Below are 11,745 nucleotides of genomic sequence, written 5' to 3' on the forward strand. Positions count from 1 at the left end.
GATCATATTTAACCTTTCTTTCATGCTCCGAGCTTCAGCCACCACATTTGCTTTTTCTGGATGATAGTTGATGGTACAGTCATAGTCTTTGATCAGTTCTAGCCATCTTCTCTCATGTTCAATTTCTTCTGAGTGAAAATATACTTCAAACTCTTGTGGTCTGTGTAGATCTCGCACTTCTCTCCATACAGATAATGCCTCCATATCTTCAATACAAACACTATAGCTTCCAATTCCAGATCATGAATTGACTTCTCTCGTGGTTTCAACTGTCTTGAAGCATAGGCTATCACTTTATCATGCTGCATCAAAACACATCCCAATCCTTTGTCTGACGCGTCACTGTAGATCACAAATTGCCTTGATCATCTAGTAAGACTAGCACTGGTGAAGATACTAATCTATTCTTTAATTCTTAGAAACTCTCCTCGCACTTCTCATCCCATTTGAACTTCTGGTTCTTTCTGGTGAGCTTTGTCAATGGCGTAGCTATCTTCACAAAATCTTGCACGAATCTTCTGTAGTATCCTGCTAATCCTATGAAACTTCTTACTTCCGTTGGTGTCTTTGGCCTCTCCCAGTTAATTATAGCTTCAATCTTTGCCAAATCCACTTCCACTCCGTTATTGCTAATCACGTGCCCAAGAAATCATACTTCATTTAACCAAAATTCACACTTGGAAAACTTTGCATACAATTTCTCATGTCGCAGTATCTCCAAAATTATTCTCAAATGCTCTGCATGCTCCTCTTCCGTCTTGGAATAGATCAAAATATCGTCTAGAAACACAATCATGAATTTATCCAAATACTTCTTAAATACTCGATTCATTAGATCCATAAAAGTTGTTGGTGCATTAGTTAATCCAAATGCCATTACCAAAACTCATAATGTCCATATCCGGTTCAAAATACGGTCTTCGGAATGTCTTCTGGCTTGATCTTCAGTTGATGATATCCCGATCTTAAATCAATCTTAGAAAACCATACAGCTCCTCTCATTTGATCAAATAAATCAATGATCCTTGGCAATGGGTACTTATTCTTAATGGTCAGCTTATTTAATTCTCGATAGTCAATACATAATCGTATACTCCCGTCTTTCTTCTTGACAAACGGTACTGGTGCTCCCCATGGGGATACACTAGGTCTTATAACTCTTTTCTCCAAAAGGTCTTGCAGCTGAGTTGCCAATTCTTTCATCTCCACTGGTGCCATTCGGTACGGAGCTTTGGAAACCAGTTCTGTTCCGGGTGCTAGATCAATTATAAATTCAATTTCTCTATCGGGAGGTAACCTTGGAAGATCGTCTGGAAAGAGATCTGGAAACTCATTGACGACTGGAATTGCTTCTAGTGCTGGAACTTCCTTGTTGGTATCTATCACCTGGCTAAATATGCCTCGTAATTCTAACGTATTAACTTCTTTTCTTGAGCTATCGTTAAAAACTTCTTCTCTTGCTTATTTCCTTGAAATATTACCTTCTTCTTACTATCCAATGTCTGAAGTCTTACTTTCCTATTCTTACATTCAATCTGAGCATTATTTTCTAACAACCAATCCATTCCTAAGATAACATCAAATTCTCCCAACTTAAAGTATTAAGTTGGCATAAAAATGATGTCCCACTATCTCGATATCACACCTCAGGCACACTCGGTCAACGAAAACTTGGTTCTTATTAGCTAATTCTATCATTAACGCTTGTTCTAACAATTCAACTTCACAATGCAATTTATCGACAAAATTTTAAGAAATTAATGACCTTGTAGCTCCAGACTCAATTAAAAATTTAGCACCTACGGAGTTGACTAGAAGCTTACCTTCAACCACGTCGGAACTTTGAACAGCATCAGGCATGGTCATATTGAATGTCCCGGTTTTGGCTTGAGTTGATGGTCCTTCACTCCTTAGCATCATCTGAGATGATGGTCCTATAGTTGTTGGCACATTTGTTCCTGGAGCTTGCTCCTTACAGTTGTTAACATAATGCCCTATCTTCCCATATCGGAAACATATAACGTCTGACATCTGGTTACGACACTCATAAGCATGATGTCCTTTCATGTTACACCGGCATCAAATAGTGTTAGCCTTGTAAGGTCCATAATTCTTCTTACCGCACACTCTACAATCTAGAAATGATGGACAATTAGTCTTTGGTTGATTCGGGTTCTGAGACTGATTACCTTGACCTTTCCTTCCAGCTGCTAGTCATTTAATTCTTGGTGATACACGACAGTTCTTGTAGAGATGTCCAACCTTCCCACACTTGAAACATGTAATCCTCGACTTTTAGTAGACATTCAATTTTTACATCTATTTGCATAGTGTCCTTTCTGATTGCACTTAAAAATGATATATTAGCCTTACAAACCCCAAAGTGCCTTCTTCTAGAAGTTCTGCAATATGGCTGCGGTGGATAGTTGGAATTCTGCTGATTGGGATCCTGAAATTGACCTTCTGCTAGCTTACTCTTCTTTTTCGAACCCATTATTCTGGTAAGAAAACAAACAACTTATATAATAATATTTCAAGCATGGTGTCAAATATGTAGCAATCTTTTAGCTTATCAAAATTCTCAAGCATTATCTCTTTCCAAAAATATCATAAACTTGCTACCATATTAACACATGCGACATGATTATCACATAACCTGCTTATTATCTCAAAGAATAATAACACAAAGAAAATTGACAAACAATTATCTAAACTGTCCAACTCTTGCTCAAAATCTCAAATTAGCCAACAAGCAGTGAATAGGGTTACAATACAACCTTTCAACCTCTTTCATTACTTCTTACTATTCTCAAAAACCAAAAAGATAGCAAAGCAATGGCACAAAAGCCAAGAGCTAAACACAAAATAGGGAACCTAAACAACTTAACTATAACCCAGCCCAATAACCTAAATTTAATCTTATAAGAGCTAAACTACACGCACCTATCTTATGTGATCTTCCTATGACTCATCTATGACAATCTTAATCCTGTTTCAGTGACCATAACATGTGGCTCTGATACCAACCTGTGATTCCCTCCAAACACGGGGTCTAGATTTGGGGGTCACTGACTAATAAAATAAACACAACGGAATAAAATAATAAATATGACCCCTTGCATGCAACTGGATCGATCACAGGTTATAGTATGAAACAGACACTAATACAAACCAAATCTTATTACAAGCCATAAGTCTATTTAATTTTACAAACAATTCAAATTTTATTAAAAACCTATATACTTTTCAAGCGTCCCAAACTGTCTACCTGGAAAACACGCCACACTATTTACAAGCACTCGACTTCTAATCAAACCTGGAACTCAGGCCTGCTCTGGCCTAGCTGAAAGAATCGGAATAATAAAGAAGTATGAGCAAAAAATGCTCAGCAAGCAGTATATAGCTTATGATTTAAAACAAAAACAACAATATATCTGATGAAAAAACCACACAACAATACCTGAACAGTATCAAAAACTGATATAAGTTTTGATAATAAACAACCCTTTTATAAATCTTTTTGTTTTGGATTAGAATCCTTGAACGACGGTAAGTTGCCGCCGGTGATCAGCCGCGGAGCAACACCGGTATGTTGAAGGTTATCCAACTAAACAAACGGGGCACCCAAGGCACATATTGGCCTAGCGAGGTATTATAATTAAGTATAATACATGGCTCACATTGGACCGCCGCCACGGCCTCTTACGCTACCATCCAATCCATAAAAACAATTTTCAATCAAAGGAGTCGAATTAAATGACATCCTTAACCATATAACTCCCCACTTCTCATGGTCCAGAGTTATCTCAACAACCGATGGTGAAATAACCAGAACAATTAGTTATTCGCTAATCTCAATTCAAAGCTTCACTGTATAGAGTAAGTTATAGTGAAAGGTAAAAAAAATTTAACTATTCTGAACTTAGAATAATATAGAAATTGAATAATAGAGTCAGAATAATTATTACTTGAACGTTAAGTGAAGATATAGATATTTGCAGAATAAAATTCATAATAGTATCACTTGAACAATAAGTGAAGGTAGGTATACTTGCATCATATAATTCTAAATAAACGTCACTTGAACGATAAGTGAAGTTAGGGATACTTGTCTGATATGCTCGATGACCTCTTACTATAACTCTGCTTATAGCTGCTGGGTACTAACTCCGTCTAATCCTTGATTGCACTCCTTGCTACTTGATCTTTAAACAAAAGGATTATCTTAATTGACAGAACCAAACTCAGTCGACGTAACTATACGTCTTGTTGTCTACCCGATCGTTTATCACTATTCATGGCATTTTAAACTGTAAACAGATAGCATACATATCACGTAACACGTAATCATGTTATCCATATATCATGTAATCACATATTTCATGTAACACATAAGTCAGATTGTCAAAACATAGGTTTTAGTACGTTCAGAATTGAAATCGGGTCAATAACAGGGTTTATTGATCAGATACCGACTTAGAATGATACACAATTCAAATGACATTGCATTACAAAATAAATTAGGTCTCGAAAGTATTTTTATTGAAAGCGTAATGTTTTTCTGAGTCTATATGCGTTCGTTTCGTATTAAACGGATGAACGGTTTATTTATTATGAATAAAATAAGAAATAATAGAATTAAATCAATTAATAATAATATTAATTGATTTTTAAATACCAAAATATAACTTTTAAAAGCTAAAAATAATTTTTAGGAATTATTTGAATTAATTATAAATAATATACATTTATTTAACTATTTATAAATAAAATTAATTGATTAAATGATTTTAATCAATTAATTAAATTCATAAATAATTAACTAAAAGGAATTATAAATAATTAAATCAAATTAGATTTTTGAAAATCATAAAAGAAAATAATTTTAGGAATTTAAAATAATTAAGAAATAATTTTTAGAATTTAAAAATAGTAAGTAAATGATTTTTAAACATAAAATAAATGATTTTTTTGAAAAAAAGAAAATAATTTTAAAAAGAAAAGACAGAAATAGAGTTGGGATTTCTGGAACAAGGTCAGGCGGATTGAACAGCAGCATGGAAAGGGGAGGCTCGCCGGGAAAGCGGAGAAGAAGGCCGACAACTCGTCGGTTTCTGGACTTTTACCAGATTCCGGTCGAGTGGTTCCAACCGGTTTCTCGAAATCCGGTGGCCTCTAACCCACCCTCCTCTAATCCCTATGGTTTTCCATGGTTTTTGTGTCAAAATGCTCCAAATCACTCCAGCAACACTAAACTACAGATATTTGCAACAATCAATCGTTGGAATAAAATTCCGATCAATAATCGAACCAAGGTTCAAATTTTCCGGTGAAGAAATGATTCCAACAAAAACTCAACCAAATTGAACTATCTATATATGAATTTGAAGCTCTGGACACCGAGAATCATCTTATATACTAAAAATCATTTAACCTATCATCAATAATTCACAAAATCGAAGAACATGAACGAATAAACCAAGAACTCGTTTAGCATCTTCTAGAAACCAAACAATTAGTATAAATACACAAATAAATTCTATTAATCATCCTAAAGCTGTTTATAACATCAACTTCAATCAACAAACATTCAAAAATAAAAAACGATTTCTACATCAAGAACATGAAAATCAAATTTCCCAATACTTAACCTCGATTTGTGAAATTGATACCAATAAAACGGGCTTGAAACAAGGATTGTTTTGGTGTGTAGAGCATCAACAACCGATTCCTAGAACTCCTAAAATCATTGATTCTTTGTTCTTGAAGAAATTTTACCCCCAAAAATGTTTATGATTATTGTTTTTAATAAAAACAATATGAAATAAAATAATTAATGGGGCTATTTATACTTTTTGAAAAATAAATACCCCAAAATAAATTAAGGGTGTTTTTATCCCATAATTAAAATAATTAGGCCCCAAAATGATACTTACGGGGAATAATTTTAAAAATAATTAAATACAATATTTATATCAAATTCCCCAAAATTTTGCAAATAATTCAAAAATGCAAAAATAATGGGTGTTTGAAATACGTATAATTTTATAAAAATAAAAACACGAATTTTGTGGGCTTTGACGTCCCGGTGGGGTCCCGGTGCGTTGGTTTTTGAAAAACAGAAACGATTCATAAATTGACTGAAAACCCGAAAACACATAAAATACATTCAAATGCACATAAAATGAGATAAAACATGTACCTCGATAAAGATGCAAATAAATACGAGTCCAGATTGCAGATCGAATCATATAATTGCAGTTTAAACACATAATAATCAATCGAAAAATTTTCTGGTTCGCACGGGAACATAATTAGCATTTAAAACACGTAATATCATGGCAATGAACATTTTAACTTATACAAACATATAATATTTAATCATTTAACATGTAATATCCACATAATTTTTCCGGATATTAGAGTGTATATGTATAATGTTTAATTATTACATGGTTAATCAAAGAGTCTTTTCAATTTTTATCTCCTCTTCTATAAATACAAACCCTCCACTTCCAAAATTTCTCACTGACTTTCCATACACAACTCCTCATCTTCTTAAATATTTTGTTCAAAACTTCACAAATAATTATAAAAAATGGCTCAACCCCAATTCTACAAACGCAATGGTGGATGCTACATGCCAATCTACAATCCAAGTGATGAAAAGATGTAATTCGATCCATATGGACTTCTAGTTCGTATTGGAGGTGAAATCTGTCACCCAACTGAAGTTCCAAACTTAGTCTACGATCGTCTCTCTTGGGATGATCAGTTGGAACTGTATTTCTTCACCGGCGAAGTTCTTCTTAAAGAAGAACCCCGTTTTGAATTGGCGGAACATTTTCGTCAAGCAGCTCTTGAGTTGCAAGAGAATGTCATTTCTCTTGCAGGGACAATGAGTAGGATTTATCAACGTAGGGCGATGAGGGCAGAGCAGGCTGCAAAGAAGAAGAAGAAGTCTGAGTAGTTAGATTGTTATAGGGTTTTATGTTTAAAATTCTATTATTCTTGTACTCATCTTCTTTAATATTAATGAAAATATATTTTTCCTTCTTTGAATCTTTAAGTGAATGAATGTTTACTGTCTTGTTTGTGCTTGAATGCTTATGACTGTTAATATTCAAATTAGTACTGCATGCTTAATTTTAGATATTTTTCAATAGTGTATGTGAAAAACTAATCTTTGTTTGAGTTCATATGTTCAATACAGTACATATTAAAGTAACTAATGTAACAGAAGAAATTTATGAAAGATTTAATTTTGAACTCATGAGAATTATAATCTTTGAGTGTTATGTTCTATCCAAATTCTTTGAAACTTTCTTTTTATCACCAAGAAAGTTGTCCACACTCAATCTTAATATCATAAATCTTATATCTTAAATTTCTTCTTACAACTGAAACAACTGAATCTATTTCTCAAATGTTGCCAAAAATCAAGTGACATAGTTCTTGAAATTATGCTCACCACTTAAAAACAAAATTAAGTTGGTTAGAGACTACATGCTGAGGTAGAACTTAATGATACTAACAAAGACACAGGGGTTTCATAAGTTTTTACTGAAGACTCTGTGAAAGCTTTCAATAAACATATTAAGTGTTAGTTCTTTTCTAGAAGAATAAGGTTTGAGATCATGGCACATGATAGTAACCTGATCAAATCCTCTCTAATTCAAATGGAGGTTCCCATAATTGGTGAACAACAACTGTCATAACCACAGTGTTAAATGTGAGTTTAATTGTGACTTCAGATCCACAAGGTATAAATACTGTTATTACTTTATCAGCATTTATTCTAAATACTGATTTGGTATTTTCAGCATTTATTTTTCATGTTATAAATCCTGTTGGTATGATTATTTCTAGACCTTATTTAAGGAATACCTCTAGTTTTATGACCATAGATCACCCTTCTTTAGCCACCTCTTAATTCTGTAGGACAATATTTCTGAGCTTTTTCTGTGAGATGTGTGAAAAATTTAGAGAAAAACAGAATTAAAGAGAGGCAGGATCCTTCCTGGAAAAAGAAGGGGTAGATGAGAGATAGGAGTTAGTAATCCTTGTGAGGAAGCTCTAACTATTAAAAGTCATGAGATGTGTGGTGTGAGGAGTAGTGAGACTACTTTAAAAGAATAGAGAGATTAAGTTTTACTTGTTATATATTTGTAGGTGCACAAAGTACTAAAAAAACAGATGATGAACGATAGTCTGTTGAACTTCGAATACACTCTGATGTACCAAGTGCTGTTAATCTCCATGCAAGTCTAAGCACTGATACTTTCTTGCAGTCCATACATTCTACTATTCTACCACATGAAACAATCCCTGTTTTTGCTTAAAAATAGTCCATTCACTCTACTATTCTACCACCTAAAGTAATCCGTGTTGTTGATGAAGATGAATTAGCACAACAGTCCATTCATAAGGTTTCATCCATTTCAGGGTCAACACAACACTCTACAGGAACTAAGGTTCTCGAAGTAAATTTAGAAGCTCTAGTTCATTTATCTACAATTCTTGAAGAAGTTAACTCCTAAATATTGAAGCTTCTGAAGCTGCTGGATCATATACCACACCAATTTCTGATACTATCCTACATGCTGAAGCTGGTGATGAAGTTCAGCAGATAGTTTAAGATCCAGTTGCTAATGAAGAATCTAATGATGGTGAAGAAGCTAATGTTTCAAATGCTCTTATAGATCCCGATGATGGTCTTTTCTTCCCTGAATATATGTCTTTACATGTAAGATAACAGAAAATGAAAGAGTTAGATGCTAAGAAGGAACATGATTATTTTGATAATCTCTGGAATGCTAAATGGAAAGATGATACATATCCTATTTCCAGAACAAAGGCTGTTGCACATCTGGAAATAACAGAATAGAAAATTCAGAATCCTGATATGCTGACTCATCTGAAAGCATCAACTTTGGTTACCAGATCATTACATACAGCTCAAGAAGCAACTACTTCTCAAATCAATCAGATCAAAGAATCATTGATTGCTTTAAAGCTGACTACTCATCAGGAAATTCAAAAATAAATTGCACCAATAGTTACCAAACAAACTGCAATTGAAGCCAATCAAGCTAGATTGGAAGTTAAACAAGTTCAAATGTCTGATCAACTTACCGAGGTACAGAATTCAATGGAGCTAATTCTTTCTCTAATTCTTGGCGATGATACCAAAAAGGGGGAGAAAATTGTTAAATCTAAATGCAGACAGCTGACATTGGCAAATACTGATGATCAAAATCCTGATGAAGGTAATAAGGGAGACAAAAGGATAGTGAAAGGAGAAGAGGTGAAGAGCTAGTTGAAGTTAGTGGTTCATCAAAAGAAATCACTAGACCTCAATCTAGACAAGGTGGAGAGATTAAGAGAAATGAAAAAAGAGATAGAGAATTCACTGTGACAACAACAATGAAACAATCTTTACAAGTCACAACTACTGACGAAGACCAAGGTATTCTGGAGATAGAAGCTGGTGCTGAAGCAAGTCAATATCTTCAAACTTTAAAAGTAAAAGGAAGAAAGACAACTCTATTTTACAAGGATCCAAAGATTCAAGCATTGACTCTGAGGTGAGTAAAGAATCTTTGAAAGAGAATCTTGGAGTTGATCTAGAACAGCGAAGGCAAATGGAAGAAGACTTCAATAATTCCATGAAGACAATAAATGCAGATATTGTTGTTATCTCTCAAGAAACTTTATGAAGATGATCCTTCTAGTAGACCAATCAAAGGTTTAGTTATAAAGAAGGTAAGCAGATAGAGGATGAAAGATCTCTCAGATCTCAAGCTACTTTAACTGCTGAGAAGAGCATAAAGGGAAAGGGAGGATATGAGAGAAGTCAAAGTTTCAAAGCCCAAAGCCAAAGCTGTTGTAAAGAAGAAATATGTATCTAAAGCACTAAATCACAAATACTGATAGATCCAATCTATACAGTTGCTCAATCTTTTGATACTGATAAAATCAATGAAGAAGAAGAAATCAGCCAAGCTCACTAAAGAAGGAAGATTTATGGAGCTTATTGGGCTGAAAATTGAAATTAACCTCTGACATTGCTCAAGTTAAAGAAGAAGTTGTTATTCAATCAATCACAACCTCTGATTCTATTCATGTTGTTGATTTCTCAAATCAAATTCAAGCTGATTTATCAAATCCTAATTCTGAAGACATGGTCTCTGATAAGCCAGAACTTACTTTTGAAGAATAGAAGAAACTACTATGGGGAAGCAAGAAACCAGCACACTAGAAGATATTCTTCTGAAACATTAAGGAAGATTTACAATTGAAGTTCTCAATCTAGAAAACCAGGAAACACAAGTGGTCTTGGAAGACTAACTGCTGATCCATTTGTAGGGGATGCTTTGACTTTAAGAAAGCATTCTAACTTGAAGAAATTGGAGACAATGTGATGCTTGAAGACTTACAGAAGATCATATCAATGCAAATTGTTATTGCTCATGCTGAAAAAATAATCTATTTTATGGAGTCTGGGAGAAGCTTAAGGTTGAATCAAGAACAGTTAAGAGACAAACCATGGCAGGAATTGGAACTTATTACTACAATTCTCAAGGTAACTAATTCTGTCACTGCCAGATGGTCTGTGTAACATCCGGGAAATATCGTGTAATTATTTGTATCAATATGTGATTATGTGAATATTATATGATTTTTTGGTGAATTATCTGATGATTGATAATAATATTTGGATGTTTGTATATAATAAAATGTGAGTATGTTGATTTTAAAATGTCCAGAATAAACTATGGATAATTAAGGTATTTTTCTGGTAAATTGTGGAGTGTTATATGATTTTATAATGATTTATGAAATTATTAATTATTTTCTGAATAATTACAAAATTATTTTATAAAGCCGGGAATCGTCCGACTTCAACCGTTTTTAAGTTTTTACAACCCGAAACTCTTCCGAAAACTCCTTCCTCACCTAATCGGGTAATTCCGGATATTTTCCGTGTTTTGACTTTTTCGATCCAGATTACGGTTTGACCCGTGCGTGGCCCGGCGCAAGATTTTCGATACGACAATCATTTCGGTAAATCAACGAAACTCGTATTTTCAAAAGACGAGATTATCACATTATTTCGTATAGAGTGTTTTGTAAAATGCCCGGTTGGGATAATTATCCAAAACTGATATCAAATCGGATCGTTATTGCAGTTACTTAGCGGCTAAGCAACTAATTTAACGATCCAAAATGATCCAGAATGAACCAATATTCCGTAAATAAAATAGCATATTTCTTATTTCATTTTATTCGTTTATTCATTTACAACCAGTAAAAATACAGTAAAGACAGAGAAAACCCCTAAAAATGGTACGTTCCTGAGAATCAAACGCACGAACGAGGGTGTTACCGAACTCCGATTTAAGCGTGTAATATATTAAAACGAAGCCCTCGAAATCTTCTTTCTGAATCAATCATCAGTTTTTGTCCAGAAATCAAGGTATTTTTCTTATTTAATTATTTTAATTCGAATTAATTATAGATTAAATTATGAATTTTTGTTCTTGATGTTGTTGATATGATTTGATAATTACATGTTGTAGAGCATGTTTTTCTGGTCAATTTCATATATTATACTTCAAAAATAGAGTTCAATATAATAGTAATTGGAGTTTGATTTTTTGCAAATTATTTGAATATGTGTTCTTGGTGTTCTTGAAAAATTCTGAGAATCAAACCCAAATTTGAGGGTGATGCAGATTTCAG

The sequence above is a fragment of the Apium graveolens genome, chromosome 10 (genome assembly GCF_009905375.1).
Source record: "Apium graveolens cultivar Ventura chromosome 10, ASM990537v1, whole genome shotgun sequence".
Lineage (NCBI taxonomy): Eukaryota > Viridiplantae > Streptophyta > Magnoliopsida > Apiales > Apiaceae > Apium > Apium graveolens.